This window comes from Leuresthes tenuis, unplaced genomic scaffold (assembly GCF_036924035.1).
Source record: "Leuresthes tenuis unplaced genomic scaffold, fLeuTen1.0.hap1 SCAF_12, whole genome shotgun sequence".
Lineage (NCBI taxonomy): Eukaryota > Metazoa > Chordata > Actinopteri > Atheriniformes > Atherinopsidae > Leuresthes > Leuresthes tenuis.
This window is the reverse complement of record NW_027325366.1, coordinates 28,072,347-28,099,772: the sequence shown is the minus strand read 5'-3', so window position 1 is coordinate 28,099,772 and position 27,426 is coordinate 28,072,347. Positions and strand designations below refer to the sequence as shown.

The 27,426-nt window shown below is 42.5% G+C and overlaps 1 long non-coding RNA gene across 1 annotated transcript; it reads right to left on the bottom strand.

The window, feature by feature from the left end:
- Nucleotides 1–26,536, bottom strand: LOC140319646 (uncharacterized). Its single transcript, XR_011917970.1, has 3 exons — nt 26,216–26,536; nt 20,041–20,111; nt 1–684 (listed from the first exon to the last, which is right to left on the bottom strand). It is a non-coding gene; the product is annotated as an uncharacterized lncRNA (long non-coding RNA).
- Nucleotides 26,537–27,426: the final 890 nt, after the last annotated feature.

Below are 27,426 nucleotides of genomic sequence, written 5' to 3'. Positions count from 1 at the left end.
TTTGAAATATATTCTTTATTTTTATTGAACTGTCAGGGTCATACATTTAAGGCACATTGACAAAGTAGATGAATACTTACCTTTTTGAGCACTTGTGAGTTATGTAACAGCTGCTTATATTGCTAGCCAGAAACCCAGCAGACAATGTAGCTGTAGAATTGAACCACACAGAAATCTACATTGTATGCCAGGTTCAGGACAAAGCAAAGGTCTCTCCGAAAAGGCTTTTCACACATGCATTGAGGCACTTTACCTTTGGCAAAACCCTTTTAAACCAAGTATTTTTAATACAAAGAGAATCAAGCAGCGAGTGGCTAAAACTGTGAGAATCAAAAGAAGAATGGCAGAAGAGGAAGGAGTGGAGGAAAAAAAACACAAAAAGCCTTGACAAGGGCCCCTTGTGGAGTTGTGACACAGAGAACATCCTGTGTGTCGGGTCACAGGATGGAGCCCCTCTGACACCGCAGCAAATGATGGGATTGGAATGCGCCACCAGCCAATAAAGGAGAAGCAACGGGCATGCTCTACCGGGATGCAGGCAGAGCCGTCAGAGACCCAGTAGCCAGATGTAGCTGCTGATTGCTACACAGGATCTACACTGCCTACTGAGCAACTGACAACAGCCGTAAAGGGGTGTTTCAGTCACGCCTGTTTGGGAGGACGACCCACTTCCGAAGACACCATCTGAGGAAAGAGCAAACGGTTCCATTATAAACACAAAAAGGCATAAAATGAGGAAAATGTGTTGTGCAAAATCATGAGGTGAGAATGGGCGTAGCAGCTAACTGAAGGGACGAGATCAAGCAGAAAGCAGAGGAGCCTGAGGGAGGGGAAGGATATGGGAGATTATCTGCTGACGAACATCTCCAAGCCTGGCATTATCAGTTGCAGATTCCTGTCATTCTTTCCCATTAGCCCTGAGGCATGGCAGGCAGAGGCCACCACCATCCTGGCTCCAGCACTGAGCCTGACACATATTGGGAGCACTAAGTCGGTCCTGATAAAGTAGACACAGGTGATGGAAAACGAGAGGAGAGGACAGGAGATAGAAAATGTGGAAAGAGGGAGGACATCATAGCTGATGTCTCCTTCTTTCTGCATACCTGAGGCCTCATGACCATATTGATCCAACATACTTTGACAACCACCTGATGGTCACTTGACTCCAATTTAATTTTATTAAGGGAAATGTGCTGGCTTCTCCCTCCTCCCTCATCGCATTCCAGCATTCTGTCACCATTCATGCTGCCTCTAGCTGTGTTTCAGTTTTCTGTGTTTCTGCACTGCAGAAAACATTGATGATGACAAAGGAAAGAAGTAGTTTCAACTGTGCCACACTGCTCTGGGTTGCATAATTTGTCTTTTTTCACTCCACTTTAGAAACATCTGTGATATTATGTGTGCCCTCCCTCCCCCCACCTCTGAAGCTTTAAACAAGTGATACTAATAGTGACAAAAGGATGTCACCTGAGGTTCTGTTCTTTGTTGAGGGAAATACATTTTTTCAAAAATGACTGTGGGTCACATGGCTGTTCAACTGTATTTCTGGAGAAGTCTCTGCGGAAGTGGCCAACCTGTACAGGACAGAGAAATACTTAACTTTTGTCACAACCGCTATATTGCATCACAAACTGAACCAGATATAGAGAACATTCTGTGAAAAAAATGAGGTTGTCATCAGCTTTATAAGTACAAGTGTGGTATTAGCAGGTCCAGACTGGTGAGCCCGAGTAAGCTCACAGACCTGAAGATAACGTGATAAGGTTTTCTGTGTCTTATCTGTCATTTTTCCATACTTTGGTGATGCTGCTGGTGCCGCAACGCAGAGGTCAAATGTACACAAACCTTTTTTTTTCCATTGAAACTGAAGCCGTTGATTGCTGAGACAAGGTCAGAGTCAGAGCCAGACAGACAACAAGAGAACTGAAAGTGTCTCATGCATAACCAGGGTTTCCAACAACAGATATTTATAAACTCGCAGGTGAAGATTTGCGCAGTGGAATAGTGTGTTGCAATCATCAAAACTAGCTAAGCTCAGTGGCTATCGGCACCACAAAGGAAGCACGTGTTTTGTAGGATAACAGTTAGTAGTGACAGACGGAGCAGCACAAAATGGGAGGAGAGGGTGCACTCGTTGAGGAAGGGGTAAGCGCTGAGATGGGTGAGGAGGGGTGAGGCCAGGCGTGCCATTCCATTCCTGCTTGCACTGGGCACTTCTATTCCTAGAGTGTGGTGTATGGCAGTTGATGTGGGTTTCCTCTTAGCTGCCTAGAAGATGACTGGGCCTGACCACATCCCCATTCACACACACATGAGAAACGCATTCACAAAATGACAACTGTGTGTGCATATACAGCAGACACACACTCTCAGTGAGGCAAAGAGGAACTGAATAATTACCCTGCTTTAGCCTCAAAGTAGGGGGTGACCAACCACTGTATAAGTGCGTGTGTATGTGTTTGAGCCGAACATAAGTTGCACTTCTGCTGCGAGCAACATTGGTTCATTGGTTGTGTGTATGTGCTTTTTGTTGCTCAAATATGTGTGGGCATGCGTGTGTGGGTGGGTGTGTAGGATGTGTGAGCTGGGTGTGGATGCATTCCCTTTCTCACTGTGTGTGAGAGTATAGTTTGTTAACGATTCCATCTTTAAAAGTTTCTTGGTGCTCCAGTTAAGAGCTTTTTATCAGAAGCACCAAAATCTGAATTCGAATAAAGAAAATTAGATACTAAAATCAGTCAAGGTGATGATTTGAGTTTAGCAATTCAGACATATATCCTCTTCTCTTTTAGTGCTCTATGCAAGATGATTTATATCTCTCTGCTCTGGCGGTCAGTGTTTTTTTTACCAGGAACTTTCAGACAGTTAAATAAACATATTCCTTTCAAAAATACTCCCATTTTCAGTCAAAATCCATTCATTTTTACTTTGCGTAGTCATCCACGTTCACAGCATTTTTCATTACGTGAAAGTGAACAAAAGGGATGCCTCATCTGCAAGATGAGACAGACCAATTAAGCGGTTAGTCCATGAGGCTGGCAGCCAATCAGATATCAATTCTGAGCTCCACGGGTTCAAACAGAGCCCAGTCTATGAGTCTAAATGGTTGAGATGTGTGAGTAAAAGATTCCAGCGAAAAAGAGGGAGCCAACAGTTCAGATTATGTAGACACAGAGGTTATGGAAGCTGGTGTTTGCTGCCACCTCTGTCTGCTCTCCAAAGTCCTTCCCTGTCCCAGAACATTCCCCTGCGATCCAGCATTTGTTCTCTGCCAGAGAGCCAGTTGAAGTCACATTCTCCCCCTCTCGTTTTCTGTCCTTATTATAAGCTGGGCAGACGAGCCAGGCTCTACATGTAAAGCAATCCCAAATGGTTCCTTTGGGTGCTGCTTGGTGGCTCTCAGTGGATGTGATTACTGTAACCAGGTCTAAAGACTAGACACCCACAGGGCTTCTCCAGAGGGAGCCCCAGCTTTGCACATCCAGTCTGCATCCCATCTCTGGGCCTAGAAGAGGAGAAGGATGTCTGCCGGCTCTTCCAGGGGGGCTGGACTGATGGGAAAGAGTTGGCGAGATGACCAAGGAAAGCTAACTCCCTCCTCAAGCTGCTTTATGAAGGCCTGGCAAATGTGCAGAGAGCAAAGAAAGGAGGCGTAGGAAGAGGGGAAAAATCACTTAGAAAAGGGATAGAAGGATGAAAGGTGTCCCTTTCTCTAAAGTCAGCGAAAGGGCATTTCGCCTTTGTTGGGTCACAGGGTTTACGGAGAACTAGAGCTGCACCCTGGCAAACACGGCTATAAATCTGCTTCATTAGTCTCGACACAAGGCAGCGCGGAGGCTAGAACGTTATAATGTGAGCTCTGTTTGAGAGAGCTACAACCTAACGACTGATATCTTAACCGCCTCCACCCAAAATACTAACACACTCATTGATAAAAAAGCTCAGAATGACTTAAGGAAGATAAGTCAGAGGCACGTTTATATTTGTAGATTTCAGTAGAGATGATACCAGAATGGTTTAATGTTGTTGCCGGTTAAACTAACACTAATCAAGAGCTTGACTCTTTATTTAATAACCCAGTTGATCCACGGGGATTTCGTTCTTCTTGCTTGAGTCTTGGATTCAACTTGTGTAATAACCACAGTTTCTTATTGATGTCCACCCGCAGCAACCACTTTGAATATTCCGCCAGGTTGAGTCATTGTGTTAACTGATTACCTATGGAAAACAAAAGGAACACCTTAAAAACGCAGCTTTGCGGGCCTTGCCCATTGATCCTGGTTTTCCATGACGTGCATCCGCCTCTACAACCTCTTCCTCGCACACACACGGGCACGCACATGCACACACGTACACACACTCTAACACTTATTGGAATTCAGAGTGGGGCCCAGGTAGGGGAAGCTCTGCCCATATTTGAGCACAGGAGGAAACAGACCAGGTGTGTGTGGTTTGTACACCGTTGGAACCAGTGTTGTTAAGTACACATACACACAAAATAACGCACACACAGTACACAAAATGCATGCACACACATAAAGGCTCTAGCGAGCTTCTTCTGTTGAGCTTGCACACACACCACATTTACTCCTGTGACGTTGAACTCATGCCACTAAGCTTTTAGCTCGACGATCTGCCTGTGAACGACAGTTTTGTGTGAGTGAACTGTTGCTGTATAAACAAAGACGAGTCATGTGAAAAGGAAAGTGGGGAAAGAGAAGAGTGAATGAGTCAAGTCATAGTTAAGATTGTTCTTAACCCAGTTTTAGTTGCATAACTGTGAGTGTCTGAAGAACTATGGTATGTCACAATGTCTTCCTGCCTGACACCAGCCAGCGGTTCAGACTGAACTGTGCCACCGGTGCCTTCAACCTTTCCCAACTCCCTGAATCATGTATATCTGCCATAACTGGACTCTGTGAGACATGATAGGTGACCTAAATAGATTCCTGGCTTATAACCCTGAACATTGACTTTCTCTTGTCTTCCACACATCCCTGCTCCACTCATACAATTGGAAGGGTGACGACTCGATCTCCTGCTTCTCCAGTTCAAATGTTAAAAAGTTGGTGGATAAAATACTGCATTTTGATGTGTCATCAGTGTGTAAATGAGAGATAAACATGCTCAATGTATAGAATAAGAAGCACTGCATATGTGTGTGTCTGAATGGGTGAAACTGGCTTTTGTTGTTCAAAAGCAGTTACTCTACCATTGGTATGATAAAAAACTAAATGGATTCACCATCAAAGTGGGAAAATTGCACCATGTTGCTTTGTCAGGACAAGGTGACGGTCCAGAAGCCAGGCAACATCTTCACCTGCTTGATGCTTGTTTCACTACATATCAGCAAAAACCAGCTCAGTAAATTAAACTTAACAATGCAGAAAAGGCTTGTCTGTCATCTACAGCTTAAGTTTCAGCCACGTCTCACCAGAAAACATGTAATCTGTTTCTTCACATCTCCAAAACCTACTTATTTCCCAATCCATGGCTGTTAACTGTGAGACAGCAATAAATCCCGAAGTTGGTGTTTCCTGCAAGTCAGCATCCACATGACAAGATGAAAATCGTATGTATAGTAAAATGTTTAAGAAAGTCAATCTTCTAAACATGTATTTAATTCAAACCCTAACTACTCACAGGTGACAGCCCTGTAGAAAATAAAGGAAAAGTATAACAATCTTTAAAGAAGTTGTGCAGAACGAGATTTGAATTAACGATCCCTTCTGCCATGTAGATGTTTGTGGCCAAATGAAAACTGGTGGGACATTGAAAGTGGATGTCATCAGGTAGGAACACGCAATGAACTGTAACATGTTGACAAATCGATTTGTAAGCTGCATCTTTGCAGTGAATAGACTGACAAAGATGCATCTGATGTACCAATTTTGAACCTTTATGGTAAAACTGCAACGTCTAGATCTGCGGACCAATTGGGTGAGAGGCAGGGTGCACCCTGGACAGGTCTTCAGTACATCACAGGGCCACACAGAGACAAACGACTATTTTTTGTTTCAGCATGGTACTATATTTGATCTGCTGTTTCATTAGTAACAACTATCCATATATACTATATAATATAAGAATATAAGATTCTGTCCTCTGACTGAGCGTTGCATATTCTAGCTATATCCTTGTTTATTTCTATTTCTTTCTTTTCTTCCTTAAATTTTCCTTCCTTTTCCCAACTTTGTCTCCTGCCTTTCTTCTGGTTTCCTTCTCCCTTTTTCTCCTTTCCTTCGTTTAACCATATCCTTCGTACTTTCCTTCTTTTTTTATTATTCTTTATTCTTTATTTAATTTCCTTTCTTCCTAGTTTTTTTTAGGTAAATACAGTAAAATGTTATCAGAAATTGATTGCTTATTTAAAATAGTAACTTGTGACAATAGTAATCAAAGTACATTAACCAGCTGCTTTGTAATTCTGGACCTATTCACCCTGAACACTAACCGTAATCTATCAGTGCAAAACAGTTTTTCTTTTAATAAACAGCCGCCACTAAATTGAAGCCAGAGCCAATTTCAAAAAATATTTTGTAAACAAACGGTAACTTGCAAAATCATTTTATACCTAAAAAACGCTGCAATCTGACTGTCATGTGGTGTTATCGCTAAAATACGATAAGTTCTTTAGTGTTTCACAATGGATAATGCGGAATGACGTGTGAAGCTCAAAATGTGTTGAAATGACGCGTGAGATGTTCTAACAAGTGTAGACACGACAAAAGAAACAGGACGTGCACATTTCTTCTGATTTAACGATTTAAATGGTTTAAAGATTTCAGCTCACAGCAGCACTTCAGCTGCTCCTTTGTCACATATTTGCCAACAAACTTTCTCTTGAATATTCTCGCCGTGGGTTTGCTTGATGTTTGGCTGCTTTTTTTTATTTTTTTTTACCTTCGATGGGAAAGATCAAAACATGTATTCAGCATTTTGTAAAGATCAAGGACGGAGGAGGGTGCAGCAGGGGAACCTCTTGGCCCCACTTCTTTAGGCAAGTCATCCACTTTATCATATGTCTAACATGTATACTATATGTATACATATAGCAGATAGACCGGAAACTTGTCATTGCTTTGTATTTAACTTTTATAATCATATCTGGCTGAGTTTCAGCTTAACAAATTCAAAATCTGTGAAAACATATTTCTCACAGATATATGCAAGTACATTTAAAAAAGTTCACGGTAATGATTACTGCTCTGGAAGCTGTAGGAACATGGTAGTCCTGCTGAATTACTTCCTGCCAAGTAGAACAGGGCATGGTTCACTATGTAGGCTGAGTGATAAGACAAAGGGCAGATTCCACGCTGCGCTCCGCCGGGGAATTTAATCTTTTTCATCAAGATACCTGTGATGCATCTCACCGCCAATCTTCCCGCTATCACGCCCTCACACCGGAAACGCTGTCCAGATAAGTGCTCACGGATCCTTGCGCTTGGACTTGACAATTGCTTATCGCCACTCCTAACTTTCTCTCTTAATCTTCTCTCTTCTATCACACCTCCTGGAACCATAAACTATTAATGTGGAGCCACGCTGGAGCACCGGCCCTGAGAGAGCTCTGGGAGAGAAATGGGGACTGTAGTAATCTTTGGTGGAGCTCAAGGAGTGGCTGTCATTGTGTTGCAGTAAAACAAAGACACAGAGCAGGGCGTGCATGCATGTGTGGCTGTAGGCTGGGCTACTGGCAAGCATTTGAATGATTATGGTGGTCTCTTTATGACCCCACACACACACACCAATTACTCTAGTTAGTGACTCCAGAAAAGACCTGTTTTCTTACATGACAAGTAAGAGCCATGGCCAGTGAGAGCATACTCTTAGTCAGAGAGAGGAGGAGATAATGTGAAGAACAACAGCTGGGCAGAAAGCCACCACTTTAAAAGACACACACACACAACTGCTCAGCTGGTGACTAAGCCTCTCTCAGGCAAACACATGTCATCCAGAACCACTAGCTCTGATTCACACAACTCCTTAAAGACTCTGTCTCACACACGGCAATACAAAAAGATATGCAGCAAGGTTTTAAGAGGTGGTAAGTAGGAGAGTCAGTGGACGGATCTAAACATCGAGTACCGGATCATCAGTCGTCACTCTCCCTGCAGCCAATCGCATCAGCTGCCTGCAGTGTCCATTCATAAAGAAGTAACACCATCCACGCTGTATGACATTGTATCCCCACCCACGTGCTCATTTCATTCATGCCCTCTGCTGCCGAGCAGACGAAGTGGACTGTGCTATCTGTGTCAAATGAAAAGGAGGGGAGGAGGAAACTGACTAACAGAGAGAGGAAGTAATTCTTCTGTGTGAAAAAATAGCCTATTAGCCACAAAGATGTTTTTTAGTCACACGACATAAGCGTCCGGACATTATCAAAAAAGGCCAAAGTACTGACAAAGGAACACACCATACACTGTGCTTCCATCTAATCCTGCGTGAGGCAGACTGGAAGAGTGAATCAGCTCTTCTGTAATGTGAGCACATTGTGAGGTGACGCTCATTCCGCCACAAATGAGACTTCAGGCTGTGACAAGCTGGAGGTGATCATTCACCAGCTTCAAAAATGCGAAGCAGTCACATAACTCAGAGCTTATTCAGGCATTTCCGCTGTTTTTCACAGCTTTTAGTCTCTATCAGAGTTTGCTGACAGTCTACAGAACGGGACCAAGAGCCTGCTGTTCTTCCTCTCAGCCTATTAAGAATCTGGGAGCAGTTTCTTAACCTTAACTTGTAACATATGATATCCATCAACAACAGCAGCGGCTCAGCTTTCTGAGAGTCTTTTCCCTTTCTTGCCTTTTTTCCCTCTTTTTTTACTTACCCGTCTGGGTGAGCGTTTCCTCCCGGCGCTGGGTTTGGAATGAGGGAACCCCCCTCCTCCTCATCCAACATCTTCCTATCTGGTTTCTCTTTCCTCTTCTTCTGGGTGTCCTTTGCTCTGTCCCAGCTTCAAGAAGGGAATCCGGCTTCCCCTTCACTTTAACTTTGCTTAGTCCAGCAAAGAGAGACAAGGGAGAGACGCTATTGGGTAACAACTTCTCACCCACGTCACTATCTGCAACTGTGACGGCAAGTCGCACAAAACTCGCTTTAACTCCCTAAAAGATTTCATCCTCATCTCTTTTCTCTTTTCCTCCTCCCGTTGCATTCTTCTGAGTGTAATCAGTAACAGGCTTAAAGTGACAGCAGCGCACTACATAACCAGCTCTCTGTCTCTCTATCACACATACACACACTTTCTCACACACACACATACACATACAGACAGTTTGTGAGGCTCCCTTCCCTCTGGGCTAAAGGTGCTTTCCCAGAGCTCTGGAGACACCACAGCCGTTAAACTCCCTACAAGCCCCCGCCAAAGCTGCGCTATCACATGTTTCACAGCGGTCTCCCTCTCCTCTTTCTCTTCCTCTCACCCTTCACTCTCCCTCAACACCCCTGCCCCCCCAATAACTGACACTGTCCGACTCTCACACACACTCGCAGGTCCGCTGCTGCTCTCTCTTATATCAAGTTTGTTAGAGGGGGCTGAGCCTACCGCTGCAGAGGGCAGTGTCCTGTTACACAGCCCTCAATTGAGGTTAGGGAGAGGACATCCATTCAGAAAAAAAGAGAGGAGGGAAGAGGGAGGGGGAGAGGGAGGAGGAGAGAAGTAAGGGCAGCCTCTCAGTCTCTTGCTGCATGTATGTGTGTGTATATGTGTTTGTGTGTTTGCCCGGGGTCTTCAAAAGCAGGAAACTCCCCTGCCAGAGATTTGGGGCGTCTGTAGAAAAGGGAACTGAATAAGGAGGAAGAGGGGTCTTTACAATTTCCAGCCTCACCCACATAAACAAATATTTCATGTGCATCATGTCTCAGCTGCTTCATAGATTACATGGAAACCACAAAGAGAAAGTACCAGAGTTTTCAAGACCGAACAGGTCCTTAAATAAGCAAATAAACTCACAACAACCACAGCTTCTTAAAAGAAAGTACCTGAGTTCACAAACCACTGGAAGACGATGACACCACCATCATCTGTTGTCCCCTAAATGTCTTGACCTCATGTTGCCCTTGTCCTTGTTGGATCCCAGTTCTCACCTACATCCTGCGATTTACCCCATTTCTATTATTTGCCATGCCAGCTAGCCACACCTATGAGCAGTCCCACCCTGCCCCGCCCCTTCCATTCTCCTCCCTGCCCTGGTTTTCAATGGGAGTCTCTAAGTTAAGGAATTGCATAGCTGGTTTGTTACTCACAGGGGTCATGTGACTCACTGAAGGACATGCTGCACCCATGCTACGTTACACATATTGTGGTGCACAAATAAGAGTTTTAGTTTAGCGTGACTGCTGCCCTTGTCAGATTTTATTCACAGTTGTTTAAATAGCTTCAGTGAGTCATGTAACGAGCCAGATTAAGCAACATTTGACCCACATATGCATATTTCTGTTCTGCATCGTAAACCCTGAGAGGTATCTCTAAGGTAAAGACAACCTTTACCAACCTGCTGTATTGATCCAACTTTGGATACCATATTGCTCAGCTGGTTCAGCTGGCACGCTATGTACAAAGGCTATAGTTCCTCGACTCAGCCGACCCGGGTTCGAGTCCTGGCCTGAAGCTCATAGCTGCATGTCTTCCCTCAATCTCTCTGCCTCCTTTCCAACTTTAAAATAAAGGCCATTAGCGCCCCCCAAAAAAGATCCAACTTGTTATGGAATGTTTTTGTGAGTCTTATGAAAAGTTAGAGGATTGACTCTCACCTCTCTGATTAGATTGTTTACTGATATTAAATTCAAAAGAGCTAAATTTGAATTACATTTCAGAAACGGATTCTTACCTCAGTATAGAGTTCATGAACCCTGCACCCCTCTCATCGCTTGTGTTTGGAACATAAAAATAGTCGTCTTTCTGTTGACTGATCTTGTTTTTATGCAGAAATAAGTCTCGGAAGTAGAAATTTACAATTTCTAAGCAAGTGGGGCAAACCTGATGCAGATAAAAGCAATCATCCTTATTTTTCTGTTTATCTACACTTATTTCACTATTTACACTTATTCTCACCGCATTAATCATGTTTACATTGTATTAAATGACAGTGGATCTCAGCCGCTTTAACATCAAAGGATCAACGTATATAACTGAATTTGCCAAGTGTGGAGAGTGAGTGGGCGTGAGTGAATCACGGTGATTGAAAGGGTTTCAACCAGTCCCGCTGAGCCACAGTAACGGGTTTGATGAGTCACGACTACAGCAGTTAACTGACTCCAGACCTGCTGACAAACCTGAGTCACTGAGAGGCTTTTTGTGTGCTCTTCTCACGTCTCCTTTGTTTTTGTTGTGAAACTCTTATCTTTAATTACCACTTAGATATCCCTAACATCCTAAAAAGAACATCTTTTAACAGTAGAAAATGTATTTCAAGTTATCTACAGTTTTTAACGTAGATGGCGACAAATCCTTTAAAGGTTTAAGTAGCAGTTGGTGACTGCTTGTGAATTACAAATATCTGTGATTCAATTGCTTCTAACCAAAACATTAATTTCAGATATCCACAATCACTTTTGCTACAGATATCCACAATACTTTCCATTGCAGAATTGACATAGAGTATCTACAATATAATTCTTGCCAGGAAAGACTCATTTTCATCTAAAATTAAAAGTTAAATTTAGTCAAAGGTTTCATATTTACAAAAATGCTAAATTAGAATCCTGCTGAATATCCAAGAATTTATTTTACTTAGTTATTTTCTCATCCACGTTTGATAAAATTTATTCTGTAAAAAAAAAAAAAAAAATACATTTATCAACTGTTTATATTAAAAAGAAGTTTCAGACAATCAGAATAAATTGTGTAGAAACAAAGCAATTCTTGACACTTTCAACACAATTTTCACAGATTATTCATAATTATATCTTAAAAATCTTTCTAAATCTCTCTGTAAAAAATGAAGTTCTTCAGAATGAAATTAGATGTATTTCTGGCATTATTGTGCAGGGTGGTGTGATTACAGTTTGGGTTGCAATTAATTATAAGACTGCATTAAATCACTTAAATCTCTGCATGCCAGGGACAATGAATCACTGGGGACCTGATATTTAATCTTCTTTTCGAGGATTTTAGAGAATTAAACCTCAACTTTCAAATCATACAGACAGTTTTCCGTAAAAAAAGAAGGATGCCGTTCGATTTTTGTCTGAATTCACTTGTAAATATAATTCTTATTGGTATTTGCGCAGCTGAAATTTGAAATTTACATCCTCACATCGCAAGAGCCTCAGTTTTACATTAAAGATGAGCACTAAAGTTTGTTCTTAAAAGTAAAGTTTCACAGTAACTAAGAGGTTTGCCATTTTAGAATGTGACTCAGTCTATTGTGGGCACAAATTGAGCACCGCCTGCTCGCTTTCTCTGGGTGGATACAAGGGCGGAGATGTGTTTCAACACACATGCACGACACAGGCGGAGACCTTTCCTTCATGTTGTCACATATACACACACACACACACACACACAATGGAGATTGCAGTGGAAAGGAAGCTGGGGATTCCAGAGATTCCTGTGGACAAAAAGGTGTGAACTAAGGCAGGCCAGCAGCCTGGGAATTCTGGGTCGGTTCGAGAGGCAGTTTAATGGCTGACCAGTCACTAGTGACACACAGACAAAAGACAGAGATAAAGTTAAAGAATTCAAACAGCTGGAAAGAGGTGAGGACAGAAGGAGAGTTCAGGAGAAATCCTTAAATGATATGGAGGGTGTGTATTTTTCAGATACCACCAATACTTATTTGCCAATTTCACAGCAGGATGTGAAATTGAGAGTATTTAAAGAGTCACGTCAGAGCCGTATGCATGTTTTAAATCTTTCGCAACCACCCATTGTCTTAGCTGAGCTGCAGTTTTATTAGTTCAACCCAAGTAAACATGATCAAAGAAATGGAGAGAGACACTAGGACGGACAACAGAGAGACGAGCAGTTAGTTTCAACAGTAAGTTTCCATAATATTGTTGAGGGAGGTTTTAAAACGTCATAGCGCAGTAAAATGCAGTTATAGCAGATTTGTCCTCAGCCTGAGGAAATGTCTAAAAGATCTAAGACTTAAATTTTTTTTTTTTACAAAAAGCAGGCCCAGATTTTGCCATTAAAGTTCCTGTTAATAATTAACTGGCCCTGTTGTGTATGTTTATATGGGAGTTTTCCATTCAGAGCGCAGAAGTGCATAAATTATGCTGCATCTGACATTGCTTTGATAACTGCGGTGAGGAGGAGGCACCACTGGGAGGGAATAGTGCTTGGTAAGAGGAAGCGATTCTCCACTCATGTAAATTTGTTTGGAATGACAGAATATTTCATCAGAAGATATCAACTGCTGAGCCTCATCACTCTCAACAGAATGGAGAAAAAAAAATCCAAAACAACCTGTTATCTCTTAACTAGAAGGAGTCAAAGCTGTCTGTAGCTCATCATGTTTGTTTGTCATTTTATTTCTGTATGTTCTGTATGTTTTGTTTAAATTGATGCACCATTAATTGTGCAGATGTAGCTTCATATTTCCACTTGCATTTTCTCTTAATGAGATGTTCCAAATTGATGACAAGGCAGTGACATAAGGTGGGTTTATATTTACATGCCGACATTCTCTGGAATAATAATTGTTCACAGATAACACTGGGGTGAGCAGTAGGCCACTATAACAGCTCGTCTCTCAGGTTTTAATGACTTTTTCATTTATGTGTGGTGTCATTGAAAAGTGAAATCTTAACAGGAATCATTTGAAAATAGGAATTTATCTATTAAAGCAAACCTGATTTTTGTTTTTAAATCTTGGCCAAAGAGCAGATCTTGAACATTGAAACTTGTTTATGACTTTATGCTAATTTGTGCTGCTGCTGTTCGAGTACTGAGGCCAGTGTCACTGTTTGTTAATCAGTGCAATTACAGGATCTCACCTGCAGAACTGGTTGCTCTGAGTTCAGTGAATCTGGGCGGGTCATTTTTTTTCTGTCTATTTGTTTTTCTAAATTAAAGTTGAGCTGCACACGGCAAGCAGCTGATTCTCAATGTCCAAAAAACATTGCTAAACAACAGTGCAAAATGGGAAAGCTCTACCAGACAATGCAGCATTTCTAGGCTGCTACAAGGTGTTTTCAATAGCTCTAAATTCATTAATTAATCAATTTTATAGATATAAGCATGTTTGTCCTCAAATCTGGTGACCTGCAGTTAGTGGACTTGAATTGTTAAGACGTCTTAAAAGGAAACATATTCTGGGCTTTTTCAGAAGGTATTTTTCAAATGTCTATGACTGCTTTGGTCTAAAAATCACAGATAGACAAAAGTACAAAAAGCTCCTTTTTCTGTCATGACTTTAAACTTCTGTTCACATTAACCTGTTTTGGGGGATTGGAGTGACCCTTTAAATCAGCTCCACCTCTCCACCATTCTTCCATAGAGTCTGCCTCTTTGGAGCGATAGTAGTAGTAATAGTTAATAACCCAACTAATGATGCCGCTAAATCTGAGGCTCTTACTGAAATATCTTTTCAAACCCAGGTGGTTGTGTTTTTATGTAGTCTGTTAAGCACGATGTATATGTTCTTCTTTTTTTCAAGGTATGTTTGAGGTTTCTGGTTAATTTAACTTAATTCAACTCAATTCAACACACCTGATTCAGATGCAGAATGTAACAATCTTTTGAAAAGATCCATTTAATCTGAATCAGGTGCGTTGAAGCAGGGAAACGTCTAAAACCCATAGGACAGCGGCCCTCGAGGACTGGAGTTTGGCGTCCCTGATTTAACTGAAACAATGGTTTATCATGACAAGACTGATGCATCTTTGTCAGAGTTCCAGATACTCCAAACCAAATTTTTTTCAGACATTTCCACTGGGTTAGACCTGCAGTTTTATTTACAGAAAACACACAAAGGCAGCGAGAGACTCTGTCATACATATGCTTGTCTCTGCTAAACTCAAGCTCATGATGGACAAGAACAGACGTAACAGTGACGTCATTTCATTCACTAAAATCACACACACATCTCAGAGGAAACACACTTGTAGCCAACCAAGGCCAGCAAATAGAAGTATGCTTGCCAGACCCCACTCTGCCACACTCCCTTTTGTGTGTGTGTGTGTATGTGTGTGTGCATGTTCTACACGGACTATATTAGGTTAGTCTGTTTGCAGCACTGGGAGGCGGTGCACACACACAGATACAACTGTGATGTCACGGTCACGCTGGAGAGGCATGACTCTACGTCTTATCTCGATCCACTCTGCTTGTTCTGCATGGCTCTCCACTGCCCTGCGGTGACGTGCGTATGTGTGTGTGCGTGCGCACGCTGTCATTACCCTGTGATAACCCACAAGTTTAATGACACACAGAGATACCTCAACACCTCTCAAGTCACACAAACATACATATCAGCTGAAGTTGTGATGCATTTTGGTAAATGCTTGAATTTTCCATTACTTATGCAAGCGTCTCTAATTACGTCACAAACAAATGCCTCTATTGTGACGCAATGGCTGGTTATGGGGTTAAGCTATATTAGGCAATAGCTTCCATAACAGTGCTATAAGTAACACTTAAAGAATTAAAGGATCATTTCTGTTTGTTACAGCTATTTTTGACCATTATCTCAGCCATTCAGTTATGATAATGTTATACCTATAAAAAGAAAGAGAAATCTGTAAATGTTGCCACAATTTTAACTTTTTTGTGCTGTTTGTTGACAGTTTTGATACTATCCAGGCTCTTCATTCAGTCAGTCAGTCCGTACATGCTTCACTAAAATAAAACTATACAAGTAAGGGGTGAAATGTGCTTATCTGTGAGTTTGGAATGCACAGTGCAGTCTGGAACCATCCAAAACTTTTAAAACGTACTATTAACTGTAGTGACATGGCAGTTTTTGATCATTTGATCCAATCTGTACTGTTTGTTTCTCTCTGGCTCTTGCAGCAGCTTTTTCTGATTTGAACAGTAAACAGTAACTTGAAAGGCAGCTCATAATGAACTTTAATTGACATCTGCAACTGGGTGTAAGTGGCATTTCCCCTCAAACACAAACTATCATTGAAATCTAAAGAATGTGCATGCCTGCAGTGATGTCATCTACTGATTTGTGGACTTACATTTCTAAGTCTCAAGTTTAGTGTTTTGACTATCGCCATCTTGAAACCTGAAGTTATAAGGGAGTGGTTTAACAAATTTAAAGTCAGTCCAATTGGGTAACAGCTTATAAATCACAATGTTCTCCAGTTTTCATATAAACGTTGAAAGTAAAAATAGGGTTTTTCTCAAGTTTAACAATTAAATGTATCTATTTATTTCATTATTTTATTTTTTGTTGTTTAGCAGTCGCAAACTCTTAGGTAATGATGACATAAACCAACATCTAAGGAGTTATTGCACTTACTTTTTGAAAGATTAACATTATTGTTAGCTGCTGAGTAGCTAACGACTGGGGGATGTGGGCGGCGTGAGTATGAGCAGTTACTCCTTCTCCGCCCCTGCAAACTGGCTGTTCTCAGAGAGTTGTTAAAACAGGGGTCAGAGAAGGGCCACTGTGCTTAAACCAAATGATTATTTTGACCCAAAGCCTGTCTTATAAATCTCAATAAGCTCTCAGAAAATTGTTTGAAAAGGGCAGAATATGTCACCCGTAAATGCACAAATCCAAATGCTGTTTGAAAATAGGACTTCTAAGGCTTCAGGGGATTTTTTTTCTTTCTTCAAAAGGCCATTGGTAAGGTCTAATCAATGATTATTTAAAACATGCAAAATGCCAGAATATAAGATTATTCCACAGAACCTAATCATATTATTGGATACTCTAAATCATTAGATTACTGGTGTTAAAATGATCAGAACATGCTGTTTACATGGTGGTGTGTTATTCAGACTAAAGTCTTAATCGGGGTAATATTAAATCATTGCTGTGCATGTACATGCAGTTAAATAAGTGAGTTAAAAAAATTACAACTTTCCTTTGAAACAAAAATGAAAAAGTACTTCAGTAATTTTTTTTTGCACAGGCTGTTTATTTAACTCTTAGACGATTAATAATATCATCAATAATATCAAGGATTTAATAACTCAGTTATCCCTAAATTGAGTGTTTTAATGACACTAACATTCATTTTAATTTTGCATTTTTTTACAAAACAAAAAACAGCTGATGTTCAGACACATGACATACAGATGCATACATGTGCAGCTTGTTAGAAAATGCATGGGAGTATTGTGACTCCTTTAAAGCAGCCCACTGGTGTATCATCCCCATCTCTCCCCACCCCTCCCCACCACTGCTGGTTTCCTCTCTGTCCTCCCCCTTTCCTCTTCCTCTTCCCTTCAGAGGTGTCAAACAGCGAGACGCTCCCTCTCTTCCATAGCCACACAACGTGGGCTGTGTGAAGGCAGTGACTCTGCTGCTGACTGGACCACTTGCAGGATATAAAAGCTGTGAGCCCTGCCAAGGCGGTGAAGGGTCACACAGTGGAGAATGTGTGTGAGGATGACTGTGTCACACATGAGCTCCCCCGCTGGCTGGTGGCTGTCTGAGCAGCGACAGCAGACGCCCTCAGCCTGACGCTACAGTGCGGATGAGGCTTCTTGTGAAACATTCCACTCTCCCCCGCTGCTCCGACCAGCCTTTCCTGCTCTCACTTCCCCAACCTTCCCTCCCGTTCCTCGTGCGCCTTCCTTTTCACTTGTCCACACGCCAGTGTCCCCCTCCCCAGCATTTCCCACCTACGCCCCCATCTACTGCTGCTCCACACCCCTGTGCCGGTCCCCTCGGCCTACTCGCAGCTACTACGCCGCCAGACTGGTGGACTCCCTCTGGGCTTCCTGAAGAACCACCTTCCATTATCAGAACAACCGGTCCAGCCCAGAAACTCTGCTGCTGAGCTGACTGCGTCACTGATAGCCCTTTAGAAACCTGCTCAAATGGAACTAAAATAACTTCAGATGTGTGTGTCATGATTAATCTGAAGAAAGGCAGTTAGACTGATACTGATCTTTAGAGAGAAATCAGTCACTTTTACTTACTGAGGCCAGCAGTTACACCTGCTTCAACCTTTCTTCAAACGTGGTAAACTGAAGAAATTCCCAAATATTAACTGACAACTTTGATTATGCTCTAAACTGCAGCTGAAAGACTAGTTCATCACAAAAATAAAATCTGATAAATCTGTGCAGTCAGTTTTCATGCTCAAAAGTTTGCAGTGTTTTGATGTTTAATAGACCAAATAAGAACATTCAGATGCTACGTCTTTCGCCATTTTTAACAAAAGTGATCCCAACTCAGACTGAAATATTATGGGTTCTTCCTTCTCCAACTACAAAAAGTTGCATGAAATTATTTTTGCATAATCTTGCCAAAACACCTCTCCTTGGTGGCACAATTAATCACGAAAAACATACAGATTAGTGTTTTTTTACTATGAAGAAAAAAAGTATCGCTATTGGATTCATTGAATATTTATATTCTAAATATATAGAAGATATTTGAGTGTCAGCATCCTCAGTCAAGATTCAAAAATCCTGACAGAAGAGATTTTCTTCAACACAAGCTGTCTAACCTCAGTTCTATAGTTTCCAGAAGTAAATCATTCTCCAGTACATCTACAGAGAAATTCCAGATCAAATTTAGCTTCTCTTACCTCTACCAGCACAGTTAACTGAGAAAATTAAGACAATTTTTTGCAGTAAATAACTCCCCAAAAGCCCAGCTTGTTGAGGCTCCATGAAAGGAAACATGTTTATTAATCTGGCAAACTTGCCAATGACGAACACTTCTCATTGCTTATGACTAATGGACTATGCATATGTATGTGCATGTGCAAGTGTGGAATGTGAGCATGTCATTCACAGAAGATTAAATGGACATGCAGCATGGAGCTCTGTTTTCTCAGCTCTTTCTTTCAGAGCGCAGACAGAGTGAGAAAGAGCAAGCGGTTCCAGCAGATGGGGCCATGTCTGATATCGCCATCTGTCTCACAAGTGCATGAAAATGAGGCCGAGCCGGCGCTATACAGAGCTGCCACCAAGATATTCGGTTTAGATTTAAATCATTAAGAAGGCACATCACAAGAACACAGGGGGTTACACAAACAATCTGATGTCCTCCATCTAACCACCTCTGTGATCTTAGCAGGAATAAGCACATTCACCTCTGTCTCTCCTGTCTGTAATTCTCAGCCGTTACTTCTCCGGGATGTATACAATCCTCATAATAAAGTTTCTTAGAATGCTGGCAGGGAGAGGACTCTCGCTGCGAGTTGCTTCCCTCAGCGGTCTCAGGGCTGACTCACAGCTCAACCCACACTTCCCTCCCACTCCACCCTCCCACTCAGCCCCAGCCGTACCCCAGCGTGGGAGGCAGCGCAGCCCGGGACCAGAGCCTCCGGCTGGGCACACACACATAGCCAGCACGGGCCCACGGCTCCGGAGCTTTGGCTTTCATTCCCTTCACCCACACAGTAACAAAAAACACACACACAACACACATTCTGCCTACGCACACGCGGTACCCACATTGATTTTTAGAGCACCTCTTTAATGATGTCATGTGCCTTACATCTGAAGGGAGCAGAGGCAGGGGAAACAGTGGGAGTGTGTGGGCTGGACATGCTGTATGTGTGTGTGTTTGAATCGTGTTGCCAGGTTTTTTTTCTTTCTGGGTTTACATTAAATACACTAAAATGTTTCATGTAGACGTGCTGTTGGCTACTGTAAGTAAAGACCTTTTAGCACAGCAGAGTTCAGTAGGTTGCAGTTATTTATAAATCATAGCTACAGAGGAGGATTTTGATCGAATGAAAGGACACTGATGAAGTGATGAGGTCTGGAATGATGTAAATTTTCATCTAAAACTAAGTGACTCTCTAGTGTAAAGTGCATTTAATCTGTGAATTTAATCAAAAGCACTAACTGACCCTGAATCCTTCTGCCTGGGTCAACTTTTCCATTTGATAAATGCATTTCAAATATTTCTGCATCCGTGCAAATAACAGATAGTATGTGAATCTTACCAGCAGGACAGGAGGCCTCCATCACCAGTCAGCGCTGCTTTTTCACTGATGTGCATCACGTAGAGTTAAAGCTGTGAAAAACAGGTGGCAGAAGAGTGAATCACTCACATCACATCTTATCACTGACACCTTTACAGACTCTTAATAATAAAATTAAACGTACAAGAAAAAGATGGACTTGCACAATGTAACACATCGCAGGATGCCTGAATAATATTTAGAAGGGCCAGATTGCTCATTAGAATATCTCACATTTGTGTGTGGGCGAGCTTTTAGCAGTCCTTCTCCTTCTAGTGCTCAGCGCTGTTCCAGAAACATTGTGCTCTGTCCAATACCGACTGGGATCCTAACCCCAGTCTGTCCATTAAAAAAAGAAAATCCATGCACAAACTTCTGCCCAAGTTTCAGCTCCAAAATACTGTGTGGCGGACAACTTTAAGATTATAAACAGCCACTGCGCAGGATTGAACACTTGCAGTATAAAGCTCTGTCTGTCCAATATTTCCAACCCCACCATGCTCTGAAGGATGAAATTTAGATTTATTGACCATATTTCCAGAAATTCAAAGCTCTACTCTGATCTCTGCCCTGATCATACACAACACGAAGGTGAAGGAGCATCATGAGACAGTCAAGCCCCGCTGCACATGACTGCTCAAAGTTAAAAATGAATCACCAGTGAAAACTATGTGTCTCCACATTTGATGATTGTCAGAAGATATATCTGCTGGTAGAGAGCAAAAGTGCCTGGATATCTGGGGAGTCATTGAACTGTGTGTATTTTAAAGAAACGTGTTTAATGTGCTTTTATGCACGACTAACACAAAGTTTAGCAAAAATATTGTACATTTGTCAAAACAAACCAACTAAAAAAGAGACCCAACTTCCAGCTACATGTGTCACAACTGCCCCCTGTTGGATGCAGCTCCACTGTATCTAAAAGTGAAAAAGCATGGTTTTAATTATAATCCTCTGAGAGAGAAAAAATACTCATTAAAAATCAGCAAACATGTTCAGAGTTTATCATGAAATCGATCTGATTCAACGTCAGTGGCGCATCTCCCATTATTTATTTGTTGGCGTGATGCCGGAACCAGCGACACACAATTCGCTGTTTTCTTAGAAAGCCTCTGCAGTCACAACAGGTCAGTCAGTCACTCAGTGTGTTGGCCGCCCCTCTTCATGCATATCTGCGCTCCCCGTGTCTGTCCCGCAGTCACGAGGTCTCCCCCGGGGTAAACGCATTCCAAAAACACAAGAATTTCCTCCAGCCCGACTCGCATACCTCCTCCTCCCCCCATCACACTCTCCCTCTCACACACATGCGCACGCACGGGTTTCCGCGCACACAAACGTGGAGAGTGCACAATGGTCTTGCCGGAGCCAGAGGACCACACACTGCTGCAATGCCATGTTCAACAGGCTTCCAGACAATGCTCCAAAATTTAAGGCATCAAATTAAACCACCGAACCGCGCAGTTACTACAAGATAAACTCATGCGCGATCAACTTTTTCATGTTGTTAAAATAACATTTGGTTTTGGATTAAAAAGAAGAAGCTGCCTGCAATTAATTAATACCTAATAAAAAAAAATCTGTTTTAAATGGTTGTACCTGGAATCTTCTGTGTTGCACGCTGGAAGAAAAACAGCCCGACTTGCAGTGCCCTTCCTCCACGCTCCATCCGATACACACACACGAAAACACGCAAGAGGCAAAAACCCGACACATCACCGAGGAGCTGCACAAAAAGTGTTCGCGCAGCGAGCGAGGACAGCCGCAAATATACGCTTGGGGAAACGAGAAGGATCGATTAATCTCTGGCTCAGTAACAGTCTGCTCTATTAGTCATCCAATGCGTGTGAGAGTCCCCTTTCTGCCTCATTCTGTTTTATCTGCGGGGCTTTTCAACGAATAGCTCGGAAATGCCACTGACTGACTGACTGACTTCGCTGCCCCGAGTGTGGATGTTCGCCACCCCCCCAGCCTCTTTAAAAAAAAAAAGAAAGAAAAAAAAACTCAAGTCAGTCGGCCGCGACTTCGTACTCCGTGTCTGCCGATAGACGACCTCGGTCCGCAAGAAATCCCCCATTACCTCCCCGCCTCCCCCTTCAGGCTGCGGGGACGGTCCCCCCGGACAGACTAATAATTGGTTAGTGATGCCACTGTTGGTGACAACACCTAAAAACACCTGCATGTGGGGAGTAAAGCTGGCAATGAAAGAGATTAATAGTGAATTTAAACAGAGTAAGAAAGAAGTATAAATCCGACAAAACAAAGAAAAAGGGTCTATTTTGTATCGTAACAGAATAAGTTCGCGGACACTAATGAACGACCTGTGCCACAAGAACCAGAAAGGAAAAAACAAAAGTCGATTAAGTTTTCAAAGCAGATAAATCTTATCTTATCATCTTCATTTACTTTTAAAACAGATATCTACTGGTGCAATTTCAGCCTTTAATGCGTATATCTCCAGCTCTTGCCAAAAGTAGATGCCATATTTTTCTTTTGCTGTGCACCCTGATTGTGCAAACATTGCACATGTGCAAACGTTAAATGGTCCTTTAAAGGGGTCCCCAAAGCGGAACCCAAGAACCTGAATGTGTTCGTGAAAAACACACACACACACACACACGCGCACTAATCCCTGCAAACTGAGCACAATTTTATTTTAATCCCAGCAGGCGAAAGCGATCAGCTGGCAGTCAGAGAGTTCATCCCTCTACTTTCCACCTGAGGAAATTATCAGCATCTATTTAATTGGGGATTCATGAAATGCAAATTTTCCGGGAACCCTTCTGTTAACGCTCCAGGTACTAATCGCTCCTCACAAACGCGTTAATGCTTCAATGATGAATTTTAGAAATGTCATAGTTTGGGATTATCATTAAAAGAAAAAACATTTAAAGATCAAGTTCTGCCTTCTCTTGTGCCATATTTTCAAATCGGAATTGCTGGAGAAAAAAACACTTAACTTCACAAATAAATAAGAAAAAAAGCAGAAGAAAACGCCTAATTTAGTTTACAACAATTTTGGGCTACTTAGTAGAAAATCTTACATGTTTCAGTCAAATGTGAAACATTCTAAAATAGAAAACTCGCCTGAGAACTGTCCCTGTCTGTCTCTGGGGAAATACACCTGCAGTGGGATTGTACCTGCTCGGCTAAATTTATGCATGAACATTTGTATAAATTTCCTGTGAAATGTGCGAGATGATCTGTCATCGCTCACCTGCTCCTTCCCCCTCTGTTTCTGCTCTCGCAGACTGTCTCATCACTCTCAGCTTGACATTGAGAGTGATCTGCAGCATCGATGTGGGAAATTAACAAATGTTTTCGTTGCTTCTTCGCTCCCTCCGCTGGCACAGGCTGAGGAGGTATGAGGTCTCTAAACCACACTGACAATATTACCAGCATGATGACTGTGGGTTCATATTGTGAAATTCCCTGAATAAATTACTGTGCCCACTCTTTCTCTTATCTGCTTACGAGTATAGTTATGACCTCAGTTTCTGGTATTTGGGATGGGTTTTTCTTCAATGCAAACTTCCCAGAAATATTTTGTTTTTACTTTGTCTGTCAGCCTTACGACTAAATCAATTAACCCTTTACCGGACAGGTCACCTCCCCACGGTTTGCACTTACAATCTATGACAATGCAGCTTCGGTTTAGATGATGGAGATATTGGCAGGCTTTTCGTCACAGATAGCTCATGAGCCCAAACACAACTGGAGTTTAAAGCTGAAACTCTTAAAATGACTGTTGTGGCCATCTTTTGCTGAAATACTCAAGGCATAAATCAGCTTAATTTGGAGGCTTGTTGTATTTTCGTGGTGCAAATCATAAGCAGAAGAAATTTGAAGGTGAATTGAATTATTTAGAAAAAAAGCGAGGAAGTCAAACTGCCACTGCAGGACATGCAAAGGCAGCAGTGATTGGGGACAATCCCATACTTTCCCCTTCATGTTTCTCAGCAGAGAGAGAGGGGGAGTTTCTATCCTGTATCAGTACTGATATGAATCACAGCAAGCGATATTGATTCAACACAACCGCGACCCTCCACCCCTCCTCTTCCTCGCCGCCACACGTCACACGTACTGCAGACGTGCGGCAGTACATCAAGAGGCAGCAGGGGGGGAGTTGACCTGTAACGTCCACTGAACTCCAGTCATCCCACCCTACCCTCCACCTCTTTTTTCTGTCTACCCAAACATGGATGACAAACAGCTGATGAAATCGCAGCCCTGGAAGAGATACCGACAAGGCTTTGAAGTCAGAGATAAACACTTTCGCAAGGTGTGTTTCATGCGTTTCGTGATGTCAGTGCAATAGGTTGAACTGCTAGATTTTTTTAAGGCTACGAAAATGTGTGATAGAATTATCGGAAACGTTGTAAAATGGTGCATTCTTTCCATCGCTTATGATTTAAAGTGACACTCTGGGGGAAATTTTTCAGTGAAAATGCTTTATCTGAAACGCTATAATCTTCTCTCAAGACCATTTGCTGTTTTACAAGCCTATTTGACAGTCCGGCCCTGGTTGATCTTTCACACATGAAGCCTACAAAAAAGCCGAGCCGCCTTGTCATTTTTTTGAGACTTAGTCGCTGTCAGAATCCTTCTCAGCTACCTTTAAAATCCAAGCCAGAGGTGCACCGGAAGAGCCACCAGTTTACCTTTGAAGTAACTGATGAACCACACTGGTAGCACCTCCACCAGTGTGTTTCAGCACTGGTATGTTGGTTCCCAGGCGGCCCATTGTGTATATTAAGGCAGAGGTGCAGAGTGTTTTCACTGTCTCCTCCCTGGGAATTCCCCTCTGTTCCAGGCTCTAACAGCCTGTTGGAGCCGCAGCTGTACATATGCGTGTGTGCACGTCAGGATGTATGCACAGTCAGTTATCCAGTACACACAGGCATGCGTTAATGTGAGCGCGCATGCATGTATGTGTGTGTTTCCTCTCTGATTCCCAGGGTTCTGCGGAGTTGAACCCTCTTAAATGTCCCCCTGGCTTTTGTCCTCACGTTTCAGCTGAATTTCCCCGCATTCAACCCACCATTCAGACTCTGTGTTTGAGCGCTCAGGAATGCGCTGGGTTTGACAGGCGCCTGAACTGCATGTGCGTGTGCATGTGCGTAAATGTGCATACAACATAAAGAAAGACAGGGGTTTTGGAAATGTTTTTTTCCTTTCTTTTCCCCTCCTCCGCTTTGTGCGAAGGTGACTCGGAAACTCACAATCACCTTACCTTTGCACACACACTGTTCACCTTTCTACACACACACACACACACACTTAACACCCACACACACTTCGAGTCACATGTGCTCTCACTCAAAGAGAGCTCTGCACCCACTCACCCTGACACCCACACAACCACCCACACACTCACGTGCACTGCCAAATAGCTCTCACTCTTTATCCTCCCACCACCCTACTCCCTCCCTCCCCACCCACCATCACCACCACCGAGCACACAAATGCCTTGTGCACGTGCAGACACACTCACGCACAGTTTTACGCTAAGTGCCGGGCACGCGCCTGATCTGGTTTCCTCCTTTGCTTTGCAAGCGACCCGCAGTGATAAAATAAACACAAATACGTGATAATCACATTCCAAGCATTTCTCTCCTGCCGGTGGGAAGTTTCAACTGGTTTTCCGCAAGAGTTGGTTTGCGTGTGTGTGCGTGAGTGTGTGTGTCCAAAACCAGTGGAGGAAAAAAAGGAGAAAGAAAATGAGAGAGAAAGGGAACAAAGAGATCTGGGGCGAAGTCTCACACATTCCTCAATCCTGCCAATATCCTACCAGTATACCAGACCATCACAGCTCAAAACACACGCGCGCGCACGCACAGACAGCCAGATCGAAATAAAAATCTCCTTGTTTGACTTACATCTGCGGCATCATTCTAACACGCACAATTCCACATTCTTTTGCAAATCATGCAACATGTAGAAAGAAAGCAAAAACTTGCACTCACGAGGATTCATCATCATTTCAGAAAAACTAAGGCTGCATGGCATTTAAAAACTGAAGTGAAAAAAATATGACTCAAATCTAGCAAACTCCTCCAGAGAAACAACAAAGCAGTCCAACCTTGTGTTATTATAGAAAAGAAGCTGTGAGAAGGAGGCAGTGAAGGTGAGAATCAGAGCAGATATACACGGGACCTACCTGAGCACATGGTCCGCATGGCATGCACACTTCCTCAGTCAACACGCTTTGTTTCTCCTCCTCCTCCTCCTCCTCCTCTCTGCGGCTACATGCTTCTCCTCCATCTGTCCGTCTCACTGTGCCTCTCTTCTTGTCTTTCTCCCTCTCCTCTCCCTCCCTCTTTCTATCCCTCCCTTTCTCCTCCCCTCTCTCTGGCTCTCAGAGTCCTCGTCTCTCTCTCGGCTGCTGCTCTCTTCAAACTTCCCCACACTCTTTCTGAAACAGCAGCAACAGCTCGTCCCTCACTTTTCACCTTTTCCGGCTCCTGCCGCTCACCGCCGTTGTCCCTCTTTATGTGAGAAGTGAGAGTGAATATGACGGCAGTCTTAACCGGAACGTCCCTCTGCCACCCCCCACGCTGCTGCATGCTCGTGTTGCATCCTTACCAGTCATTCACCTCCCCACAAGCATTTTTTTTTATCACTTTCCTTTTTAGTCCGTCTTTCCTTCCTCTAACTATACTTTTTTTTCTTTTGTGTGTAAAACCAGAACTGATGTGCGGCCGTTATAGTTTCTCCTCTGTGGCACAACTTGGCAGCAAAACCAACATCTTCTCCGTTTATTATCTCAAAAGAAAACACCGACACATGCAGATCTCTTCTACAGAGCCCGAAAGAGACATAGAGAATGTAAAAGAAGACGAATGTACAACTGAAGAATGGGTGCACAGATCGTCAGAAATTATGCACAACACAAATACAACAAATATTTCACAAAGGATTTTATTCTAGAAAACCCAACAAAAAAATCCCGAGATACAGCAAAATGAAAATGAAACAAAATAGAAAACAACAATAAGTCAAAAAGCACAACATTAACACTCAGAAAAGACAATAATAAAAGCAAAACAGCAAAATAATGAAAGAAAATATACCAAAACAGAAAACTGTTATTTCTCCTTTTATTTATTTGATGTTATTTTAATGGAGTCTGTGATGTTATGTATTTCACTGTATTTTCCTCTAACACTAACCTTTTTGCTTTTTGCTGTGTTTTGCACCTCAGAGCTACCACACCAAGCACACACTTCACAACAATCCAGGATCTTACAAAAACAATACAGAAATGATTTCTAAGCCAGACATCCAGAATATCCATCTGATTTTTTTCTTATGTTCAGTTTGTCTGAAACGCAGCGAAATGTGAATTAAGATCAAAGACATGAAGTTGAG